The 11,783-nt window shown below is 32.1% G+C and overlaps 2 long non-coding RNA genes and 1 pseudogene across 3 annotated transcripts; 1 reads left to right on the top strand and 2 right to left on the bottom strand.

The window, feature by feature from the left end:
• Positions 1-5,369, top strand: part of LOC139886014 (G-type lectin S-receptor-like serine/threonine-protein kinase At4g27290) — a 31,433-nt pseudogene extending 26,064 nt beyond the window's left edge.
• Positions 5,370-7,093: 1,724 nt separating this feature from the next.
• LOC139886015 (uncharacterized) lies at positions 7,094-8,428 on the bottom strand. Of its 2 annotated transcripts, XR_011772231.1 has the most exons (4): positions 8,053-8,428; positions 7,880-7,943; positions 7,686-7,796; positions 7,094-7,177 (listed from the first exon to the last, which is right to left on the bottom strand). It is a non-coding gene; the product is annotated as an uncharacterized lncRNA (long non-coding RNA). The 2 variants fall into 2 exon arrangements; XR_011772230.1 differs by lacking the exon at positions 7,094-7,177 and having other exon boundaries at positions 7,502-7,796.
• Positions 8,429-9,876: 1,448 nt separating this feature from the next.
• On the bottom strand, positions 9,877-10,674 carry LOC139886016 (uncharacterized). Its single transcript, XR_011772232.1, has 3 exons — positions 10,580-10,674; positions 10,199-10,263; positions 9,877-10,030 (listed from the first exon to the last, which is right to left on the bottom strand). It is a non-coding gene; the product is annotated as an uncharacterized lncRNA (long non-coding RNA).
• Between the last annotated feature and the right edge of the window lie 1,109 nt (positions 10,675-11,783).

Genomic DNA, 11,783 nt, shown 5'->3' on the forward strand with positions numbered 1-11,783 from the left:
CTGATTTCTTGCAAATGAAGGCATTGCATTATCTTAAGTGTGGGAAGGGGTTAAATTCTTTCGGGTTTTAAAATTTTAATTTAAACACTTGGTTACCATTAAAAATACTAGTAATGCAGTAGTTGTATTAGAATCTAGTGCTCTCTGATAATAAAGAACAGCCCTAGTCTTATATACTGACTACCCACTTCTAGTAAAAAAAATTTAAATTTTCAAATAAATGAATTCAAAATCATGTTTATACATATTTATGAACGATAAAACTAGGTGTTAACACCGAAATTATTGTTACCTCGGAAAGGACATAAATTGAGAAACAACCCAAAACGCTTGAATTAATTTAAAATGGAATAGATGAGAATAAAAAGGCAAAGAAAGAAAAATAAAAACCAAGCGTGGAAAAAATTTACCAAGTTATTTAGAACATATATCACATATTTTTGTACAAATAATTGAAGATACTTTTGTTTTAGACGATTTTAATCAAGTTTTACCTAGTTTATTGTAATAGAATTTAAAAGGAAGTAAAGTCTTCCGAGAAAAAGACACGCGCTTCTTGATTTAGGTCAGGAAGTTGTCGTCCAGACCAGTTGTAGAGTCTACGAAAAACCTTGAAAAGTTTTCTCAAAAATCAGCTGGAAATACACGGACCTCAGCATCAAACAGGGTCGCCAAGTGGTCAGACTTATCCTAACCATGAGAGGATCTGTCTCGTACAATGGGGGGCACCGTGCAAATTAGCTTATAAGACTAATGAATCAGATCCCCAGAAATGATAATCTCCTTAAAGATCAAAAATCAGCTTTTAAGACTGATATTAATCAATCCTTGAGATTGACCTTAAAGATTGAGAATTCAAACTCATGGAATTCGATGATATCTAAACTCGAGCTTGAACGAGAAAATATTTTGATCAAAATTACAAACCGATTTGTTTTCTGAAAACCCATTTGCAATGCGTTCATTACCATTGAACGTAAAATCCTAGGAATTCACCTGGAATTCATTAGGTCACCTGAACCAAATCGGGTGTCAACCGTAAGAACGGTGGTTGCATAGCATGATCGAAGACAGGACCTTGTGCCAGACCGAAAAACTATAGGGTGATCTTTACTATTGCTCCTACAAATGATAGTAATTGCATCCGACATGATATAGACCATAATTAAAAGCATGTCACGGGACATTGCCTTAACAGTTACTTGTTCAACGCTTTCCTTTACAACCGGACGGTAGTTTACCGAAAGGTAATATACGGAGCAAGTAAACTGGACGTGTTGCTTTCCCAATACAAGGTTAGCAAGTGGGTGACACAAAACCATAAGTTTTGAGCTAAAATTTTCAAATCTAAAACCCACAAAACCCACAAAAACAATTTGCAAACACCGGTGAAGGGTTATTCCGGAAAACTTATCTAGGGTAAAAGCTAGATTGAATTTTCAAAAGATCAAAAATTTTCATAAAGATCCAATTTCCTAAAGGATCTAAATTTTTATAGTCGTGTGGGACTGTAAACCACAACATTACTATCATTGTTCATACCGTCGTATAGAAATCAATGATATACAAAGTGTGAAGAATAAAGAAGTGATTCAAGTATGTTTTTATTTCAATTTCTATATTGCTTGAGGACAAGCAACGCTCAAGTGTGGGAATATTTTATAATGCTAAAAACGAACATATATTTCATAGCATTATCCCTCAAGAAAGACAAGCTTTTAGTTGCAATTGTTCTATTTACAAGTGATATTCGTTTAAATATTAAAAGGTGAAGACAAAAGACAGATTCAACGAATTGAAGACGCAAATGACCAAAACGCTAAAAAGTACAAAGTACAATCCAAGAGGTTCAATTTATTGATGAGAAACGTCTCAAAATTACAAGAGTACAAGCCGCAAAATGTAAAGTACAAGATATTAAATAGTACGCAAGGACGTTCGAAAATCCGGAACCGGGAAATGAACCAACTATCAACGCGCGACCCAACGGGCCTAAAATTACAAGTCAACGATGCACAAGAATATAATATAATATATATATAATTATATAAAATTATATATATTATATTATATAATATTTAAATACGAGCAGCTCACGTTTTGGAATCATATGTGACCAGGAAAAGGAGGCCATGCGATCTCATGGCCTGGAGGCTTTAAATCCATGCGATCGCATGGTGCACTGTACATGGCCAAGTCCTATGAATTGCAACGTTTGGTCGACGAATTTTTACACCATATATCCATCTACTCTCTATCTCTCAAATATATATTTATATTTATATAAATAATGCTAAAAACGAACATATATTTCATAGCATTATCCCTCAAGAAAGACAAGCTTTTAGTTGCAATTGTTCTATTTACAAGTGATATTCGTTTAAATATTAAAATGTGAAGACAAAAGACAGATTCAACGAATTGAAGACGCAAATGACCAAAACGCTAAAAAGTACAAAGTACAATCCAAGAGGTTCAATTTATTGATGAGAAACGTCTCAAAATTACAAGAGTACAAGCCGTAAAACGTAAAGTACAAGATATTAAATAGTACGCAAGGACGTTCGAAAATTCGGAACCGGGACATGAACCAACTATCAACGCGCGACGCAACGGGCCTAAAATTACAAGTCAACGATGCACAAGAATATAATATAATATATATATAATTATATAAAATTATATATATTATATTATATAATATTTAAATACGAGCTGCCCACGTTTTGGAATCATATATGACCAGGAAAAGGAGGCCATGCGATCGCATGGCCTGGAGGCTTTAAATCCATGCGACCGCATGGTGCACTGTACATGGCCAAGTCCTATAAATTGCAACGTTTGGTCGACGAATTTTTACACCATACATCCATCTACTCTCTATCTCTCAAATATATATTTATATTTATATTTTAATTATAATTTTAATTTAAGTTTAATAATAATAAGGTTATGTTAGCGAATGTTTTAAGTTTGTAAGTCGAAATTATGTCCGTGTAACACTACGCGATTAATACTCATTGTAAGTTATGTTCAACCTTTTTAAATTAATGTCTCGTAGCTAAGTTATTATTATGCTTATTTAAGCTAAAGTAATCGTGATGTTGGGCTAAATATTAAAGACGGGGTTATTGGGCTTTGTACCATAATTGAGGTTTGAACAAAAGATCGACACTTGTGGAAATTAGACTATGGGCTATTAATGGGCTTTATATTAACTAAACGATACCTCGTTAATTTAATATAAAGGTTACAATTTGACGTATCTCTATATAACCACATACGCTTAATCGGGTACGGTGGGCGGGATATTTATAAATACAAATTATTGTTCATCTTACCGGACACGGAAATGGATTAATAGTTAATGGTCTCATTAAAACAGGGGTGGATTATATTCAAGGGTAATTGGTGTAATTGTTAATAAAGTAGTAGAACCTTGGATTACACGCAGTCGATAACCTGGTGTATTCATTAAACAAAGTATTAAGACCTTGTTACAGTTCGAATCCCCAATTAGTTGGAATATTTGACTTCGGATATAAGGTTAATTTGACGAATATCCTCGCACTTTATAATTATGACCGATGGACTATTATGGACAAACCTGTATGGACATATCGAATAATCCAGGACAAAGGACAATTAACCCATGGTAATAAATTAAAATCAACACATCGAACATCATGATTACGGAAATTTAAATAAGCATAATTCCTTTATTTTATATCTCATCGCACTTTTATTTACTGTCATTTTATTTATCGCACTTTTAATTATCGTACTTTTTAATTATCGCAATTTTATTTATCGTCATTTTATTTATCGTACTTTTAATTATCGCAATTTTATTATCGTCATTTACTTTATGCTTTAAATTAAGTTGTATTTATTCTTAATATTTTACATTAGGTTTTAATTGTGACTTAAGACATAAAATCGACAAATCGGTCATTAAACGGTAAAACCCCCTTTTTATAACAATAATAATATTACTTATATATATATTTTTCTACAAATATAGTTTAAAATAAATATAGCGTTAAACTTGACTAGCTCCCTGCGGAACGAACCGGACTTACTAAAAACTACACTACTGTACGATTAGGTACACTGCCTATAGTGTTGTAGCAAGGTTTAGGTATATCCACTCTATAAATAAATAAATAACTTGTGTAAAATTGTATCGTATTTAATAGTATTTCGCAATAAAAATATAACTATTTCGTATACACCTCGCACAACATCAACATCATCAAAGGAATTGCTCGAGGACTTATGTACCTGCATTATGATTCACGATTAAGAATCATTAATAGAGATCTTAAAGCTGGCAACATTAATGACTTGATCATGATATGAACCCTAAGATATCAGACTTTGGCCTAGCTCGAAGTTTTGGAGGGAACGAGACCCAAGGAAATACAGAAAGAGTTGTTGGCACATAGCATGTCTTTCCGAATAACTTATCCCTCCACTTTAGTTCAACTCGTCAGTATTGCTTTTATTGACATTTTGATGCGTGCAGTGGTTACATGCCGCCGAAGTATGTAATTGATGGTCTTTTCTCAATAAAGTCAGATGTGTTTAGCTTTGGCGTTTTGGTGCTGGAGATAGTTAGTGGGAAGAAAAACAGAGGATTTAACCATCCCGAGCATGGAAATAATCTAGCCGGGCACGTAAGTTTACTAATAACAAACTATTCGTTTAACTGGCACAATGTCATAACACTAAGGGCAGATTGACAAGAAAGGGTAACATAAAATCCAAGTTTGTCAATACGGGTTATATACTACAGTAATATTCAAGTGTTGGCAAAACATGATTGTAAGATCCTTTTTCTACATATCTTGACTCGAATAAAGTTCATCTTTGGACCAGAGTTGCCTACATATTCTACAACTTATTTAGACTCAATTCTTGGCACAAATCGGATTTTATGTTACATTTTCAATAGAGATAAGCTATTATATACCACACATTGACAAACTGTGGATTTTACATTAGCATTCTTAACAATTTGGCTTTACCTAATAAACCTTATTATATACAATATTCAGGCATGGAGTGTATACAATGAAGGCAGGTCAATAGAATTGATGAATCCAAGTTTAGCAGAATCGTGCCATCCACACGAAGTTATAAGATCAGTCACAATCGGGTTGTTATGTGTTCAAGAAAATGCAGGAGACAGACCAAATATGTCATCTGTGGTTCGGATGTTGGACAATGAGGGTGCACTACCGACGCCTAAAGAACCAGCATTTTTCATAGGAAGGGATTTATTAGTAGCTGACTTCTCTTCTTCAAGTACTAATCCAGAAGGTTCAATCAATGGTCTAACAATTACCCAATTAGATGCTCGATAGGTTCCATTTGGTTTACAGAATATTATATTATATTACAATATAATTAAAGAGCCAACAACTACTGTAGCATAGTTAAGTGGATTCATCACTTTCACACATATATTGTCTTTGTATAATTGCTGAGAACATAAATTTGTACATTTAGATATTAAGTTATCAAGTATATAAGCATAATTAACTACGCTATTACATTTAAAAAATATAACTGTTGTCACAAATACTAAGGAAATCGAAATTCAAACTCATAAGGCCTTATAACACTCAAATTAGGCATATAAGTCCCAATTTAGCATAAAGTTGACCTAAAAGCCCATTAGTAAATACGAACAACCGTATATTTATTATGCAATATCTGCGAATAATAATCCCTAATTAGCATACCATTAAGATAAATTTCTAGAGAGAAACTCATAACCCTAATAGGGGGAAACCTAATGCAATTGAATGTATTCCAGAAGAAAAAATTCTTCATCCAAAACTGACAAAGAAATAAATTTATTAAAATGGTTAATAACAATATAAACTAGGGTTTGTACCTGATTGATCATTGTCCCTTGTGAATTTAGCTTTGACTTTCAAGCGGCAAAGTAACAAGAATTGCAGTCGCTAAAACTATTCTCAGTATTTTGGGTTCTTTATTAATGTAACTAGCTTAAGACCCGCGGATTCGCGAGTTTTGGCAATGAAATTAGAAATATAATATATTATTCATGAGCACATCAATGTAATCAATGAAAATTATGTATAAAAAATAAATCAAGGCAAAACACGAAATTGAACAAAATTGTAGATATAAATCTCTCATCTATCATATATCATATATCATATATCATATATCATATATTTACATTAAAATAAAACCAAAATAAAACCACCATTAAGATATCAAAAAAATATTAAATTGCTAACCATTAGATTAGAATAATCAACATTGGTACTCGATAGATTCGCATCCCATTATGTAAAATCATCATCAAAACATCACATTACATGATCATCTGAAATTTTGTACATTCAAAACATCACCTTTCCATGTTTATTTTATGTTCACACAATTATATCATTTTGAAAGACATTTAGACCTAAACATGAACCGTATGAAAAAATTGTAGATGAGTTACCCGGGTGGTAGTACACTTTACATGGACCTAAATCAAGTCATTTTCTTACATCTCAAGACCGGTAGAAGTAGCTGTGGGGTCAATTCGATTCCCATCGAAACTGTTAACTAAATTTTTGATAGCTTACTATCTACATAGTTAGAACTATACGTAGAAAGTCTTCTCAAATTTATCATCCTACACAAAGGTGGAAAACATGAGTTGATACCGAAGGCAAAAACATGATTAAATAGTTAATACGATAACACATTATAAAATACCAATCAAACATGCAAGTAATAAAACTAAGATGCAATTTGTACGATTAATCTGTTCATAGTCAACTACTTTTTCAAAAACTTTGTTGACTAATTAGGTACGGTTAAAGCACAGTTTAAATGCATCACATAATTGTTAGAAATTTAGCTGAGATATTGAAGCATCAGTTTGAATTGCTAACTATGTTATAAAGTTCAATTGAAGTACTTGAGAAATACTCCCTAACATTAGAAATTACTTGAGAAATAGATCACATAATGTAATAATATCAATTCAAAGGAGGAAATGTATGATTTGGTAAACACTATGCTCACCTTCATGTGGTTACATGTACTTGTAGCATCTGTTGGATGTTCGACTATACCTTCTCTACCACGGATGATATTATATTTGATCCACACAATTAGAAACACTCACACTAGCATCTTCCTATCGATATAATCCGTAAATTAACTTAACGGATTTATACATAATCCCCTCTTCCAAATCTCAAACTTACCAAGACCACCAAATCACAAACCCTAGGCCGAAATCGTAAGGAATTGCTTTGAGAGTTTAAGTTTATTCAAATATTATGACTACAAAATACCCACCTGTGCGTGCAGGTTGAAACCACCAATATGATCCGACATGTTCAACCCATTTAAAAGCTGACCCATTTTTTCCCATGACCCATTTCGACCCAAACCCATTTTAATTTTTCATTTCTGCTAATTTAAAAAAATAAAAGGAGAAAATGGGTCTTGACCCAAACCGACTATGAAAAATAAGAAAACAAAATGGGTCTCTACCCAATATGATCCGAAGCGTTCAACGCATTTAAAAGCTGACCCATTTTGACCCATGACCCCTTTAGAACCAAAGCCATTTGATACTTGAGCCGACCTGACCCGCATTCCAGGAATAATTGTTACCATATTGAAGTATAGGTATATACCTCATCATCTTGTATAACTGATTCGAGGAGCGGGTTTAATTTATCGTATTGATCTAGAATAATGAGTGTATATTCAGAAGGTACTCCTCTTTGAATGCTCATTTTGGCAACCTACATTCACAAAATCAACATTACATAGTTGCTAAGTTATGGCTTTACAATTTCACAAAAAAAAAAAAAAGGAGTTCATGTACCTTCTTCTCCAGATATGTGTTTTCGTCTAACCATGCCTATGCAGTGAGGATATCGATCTCACTTCTAGCACATATGTGTAAACAGAAACTAATTGTAATAAGTGAAATAAATAAATCATACAACTTTAAGATTTTAATTATGTAACCGCAATAAAAAAGTTCAAATATTTTACCATATCTAATTTACATTCCCTTTCTTTCTTACTTTTACATCAATCACATAACTACTTCGATCCGCCAATAAACCTCTAATTTTCACGGCGTCTGGGAACGTCCCTTGGTAACGACCTGATACAATTAACGGGCGTCCGGAAAGCAAATATGGGATCTGAGATGGGTACAACTGCAACAATCAAACATAGACGTTAAATTAGAAAAATGTATTTAACGACAAAACTTTGTAAAAAGAAACTTAAACGCACCTCAAATGATTTTAGATTTTCCAAAGCATGAAGGGTTATATTTGTTAGCATAGGCAACAAAGCATTATCAAACAATTGTTGCATACTAATGGTGTATTTAAGGGGTTAGTTATTGTAGCTTTTTTGATCTAACAGTGAAGATTCGAAGATAGGTTTAAGGATATCTCAATAGTGCTTTCTTTTAATACATAGAAGTGAAGGGATATTATATTACTTCGTATATTATATTAGACCAAAATTGTCACCTCAGAGTGAATAGACCAAAATTTTTGCCTCCAAATTGTGACTCTATTGGAAAAGTTGCCATGTGATCCTTTTGCAGTTCACCAAGCTTAACTTCTTTCTCTGTCAACCATTTTGTATAATCATCTTTTAAATCAAAGAACATGTTGAGAGTCCTATAGTGCAGTTAATAGTCAATAAAATAAAAACTAATTTTGCTCAGGTTGAGGAATACCTGATTCTTGGAGAAGCCTGGCGTAAATTTTCAAAGATAACTTATAGAACCCACTGTGGATACTTCAAACAATTCAACTTCGAAAAAGGTTTACAAATGTGTATCCATCTGGACTGGTTTATACTTTAAACCACAGCTTGAAATCAAATCAGGATGAACGACCTGTAGGGTCATGCTTCCAAAGTGAATTTATGACTTGCTTAGATCCTTTTGCAAGATCTAAGCAAGTCACACAGAGGCACACGTATTAAGATTGTATATACACTCAACATGAAATTAAACTTAAATACAAACTAAGCCATAAAAATAAAAAAAAAACTTAAGATATACAATAATGTATTATCAAATTGTAGAAGAATGGTAGAAGAAACAATTAGATGACAACACCATTCAATAATCTAAACATGTAAAACAGTTGGCTAAAAGGGGAACAGGTCAAATGGACAACTCTGGTCAGCAGTTCCCCAAAGTTCAATTAACGAACACAATCTTTGATCAACAAATTTCAAAGATGAACCAAACAATGTTTAGCAATTCAAACTCACAAGGTTCGTTTGAACCCTTTTCTAAAAATAGTGTCTTGTTTCAAAAATGTTGAAACATGAAAAGATAATGTTCTTACAACTTTCCAGCTTCTGTTGTTGTCATTAAAAGAAAATGCATGAGAACTTTAACCGAGTAAACTCATAACAATTACAAATTTCGTTTTCTTCATACGAAAGATGAATAACTTGATTCTAGGTTAACGTACCTTGTCAGATGAAGAACTTATTGCAGTTTGATGCCAAATCTGTTTCTTTTTCATTAACACCCAGCTTCATGCTCATACACAAATTCTCTTTTACATTTACCTTTTCGTAAGTCAGGGCTGCCATACTCCTTAATGATGTTTTCCACTGGTGATCAATGTTCTTAAGTTCAGACTCTATGTTTTCATCTTGACAAATTAACTTGCAAATTATTAACTTTGTAAGCTGTGGTGTTGACCAATTCACTTTCAAAAAGATAAGTTTCCAGCTAACAAATTTTTTTAACTCATATAAACAACAAACACATTCATACCAAGGATTACTTACCAATTAACAAATCTAACATATAAATTAATAAACAAATCCGTACCTGGCCGCTCAGGTTGGATAGTTTATTCTGTATATCGTAACAAAATGTGACCTTAACTTACGAATAAGAAAAGAACTTACCTTTCAAGTAATCAGCACTTAGTTTTGTTGTGTTATAATATACCAATGATCACGATTTAATTCAAATTTGGTACTGCACCAAAAAAACCAAAAATAAAATTAATATACAGGAAGTTATATATTAAACAAAAAAATAATCACTCTAAAAAGTAAAAAGTAGTCTCTAATATGATCAATTGTTTGATCAGAATGATAATAGTGATAAACTAATTTGTGAGTGAAAGATAAACTAATTATTTACCTTCGTTATGTAAGAAATAACTATTATCACTGCACATTGTTGAAGTGTGTCTCCTGACTACAATCCTAGTGCAAGAAATAACTAAACTGAATCAATAGCACAATACCTACATCACAATCAAGAACTAAACTGCAAACATCGTTATTTCAATACTTAAACTGTAGAAGTGTTTCTGACATGATGATATAGAGTATTAAGTTTGTTTAAGTAAAAAATGCCAAGACGTTTTATTTCATAATGATCAGTTAAACAGGAAAACATCATCCAGTTACATATATGAACATGGAATACTTGTAACATGTTAATTGTTCTTCAATTTAAACATTCAGTTGGTTCGTGCATGGAATTTTAAACTAACTTTTTATAGTTAAGGAAACATACCTGATGGAGAAGAATCAACAATGAGGCTTATGATAGTGAAAGTGGTTCGAGTTTTCTAGTCCTTCTTGCTTTGACCACCTCATTGGTTACGGATGCTATTATATGACATCAGAAAAAAAAATCATTATTGTTTGTTTATATTGATAATTCAACAAACACAACAGTCATAGGACAGTTGTAAAAAACATTATGTAAAAGATAAACAAATTAAACATTAAAGGGTAAGCAAGAAATTTCTTTTATTCAAAAGCACAAGTCTAAATTTCAAACTTATGAGATACTACACTTTTCAGTGTATAGTCGCTTACATTATTTTCTCAAACACTGGTAATTTCAAAGTGCAAGTATCTGATGTTACATGTTGATCAACCAAGACCAACTCCAGTGAAGCGGGAGAAGAAGGGTTAAAGTTAACTTTCACTTTGATCTTGAAGTCATCTCTGCCTTCTTGATTTCGTTGAGGGGAGTGAAAACTTCAATTGCAGACATTGTTTAGAGCCAGTGATCGTTCTTGGTTAAAGGTATGAATGAAAATGCTTCATCTCTGCACTATATATATTGAAAGAGTATGAGTAAATATAGAAATTCCCTGGCTAATTTATTTGTCATTATCTATATTACGCGTTTTAATTATGTTGATTAATTTGATTGACAAAATTTTAGGAAGTTGTTTAGAGTTTATTTTAGATAATATATTGGTGTTTTAAATTTAAAATAAATTTAAATGAGATGTAACTAATAGTATTCATTCCATAATTAAAAGGATTATTTTTATGGAATCAAATACTGAATACATCTCGATAGTGTCTTTTGACATTGTAATTGACTGCCAAACGGATCCAAATCAGTAGCAAGCCATTATTAATTATGAATACACTGAATAATAAAAATTTTAGGTTAAAATATAATAATGTTGTTGATTTTGTATGAACGGATATGCAAATTAAGATGGTATACCTTGATTTGGACATGTGATTAACAATTGAATATTTTTCATAACCTGTTTTAATTTATGAACACAAATAATATAAAGATGTTATTGTAACCTGAATTTGAGGTGGTGAATCCTTATTATCTTTCGATGATGGGTAGCGAACCATTGTTAATCCTTCTTTTCTTTTACGGATCAACTGAAAAAGAAAGAAAAAATAAATTATCAAGAATGTGGACAAATGACAAAAAACAAAGATGAATGACAATAATA

The sequence above is a fragment of the Rutidosis leptorrhynchoides genome, chromosome 1 (assembly GCF_046630445.1).
Source record: "Rutidosis leptorrhynchoides isolate AG116_Rl617_1_P2 chromosome 1, CSIRO_AGI_Rlap_v1, whole genome shotgun sequence".
NCBI classification, from domain to species: Eukaryota; Viridiplantae; Streptophyta; class Magnoliopsida; order Asterales; family Asteraceae; genus Rutidosis; species Rutidosis leptorrhynchoides.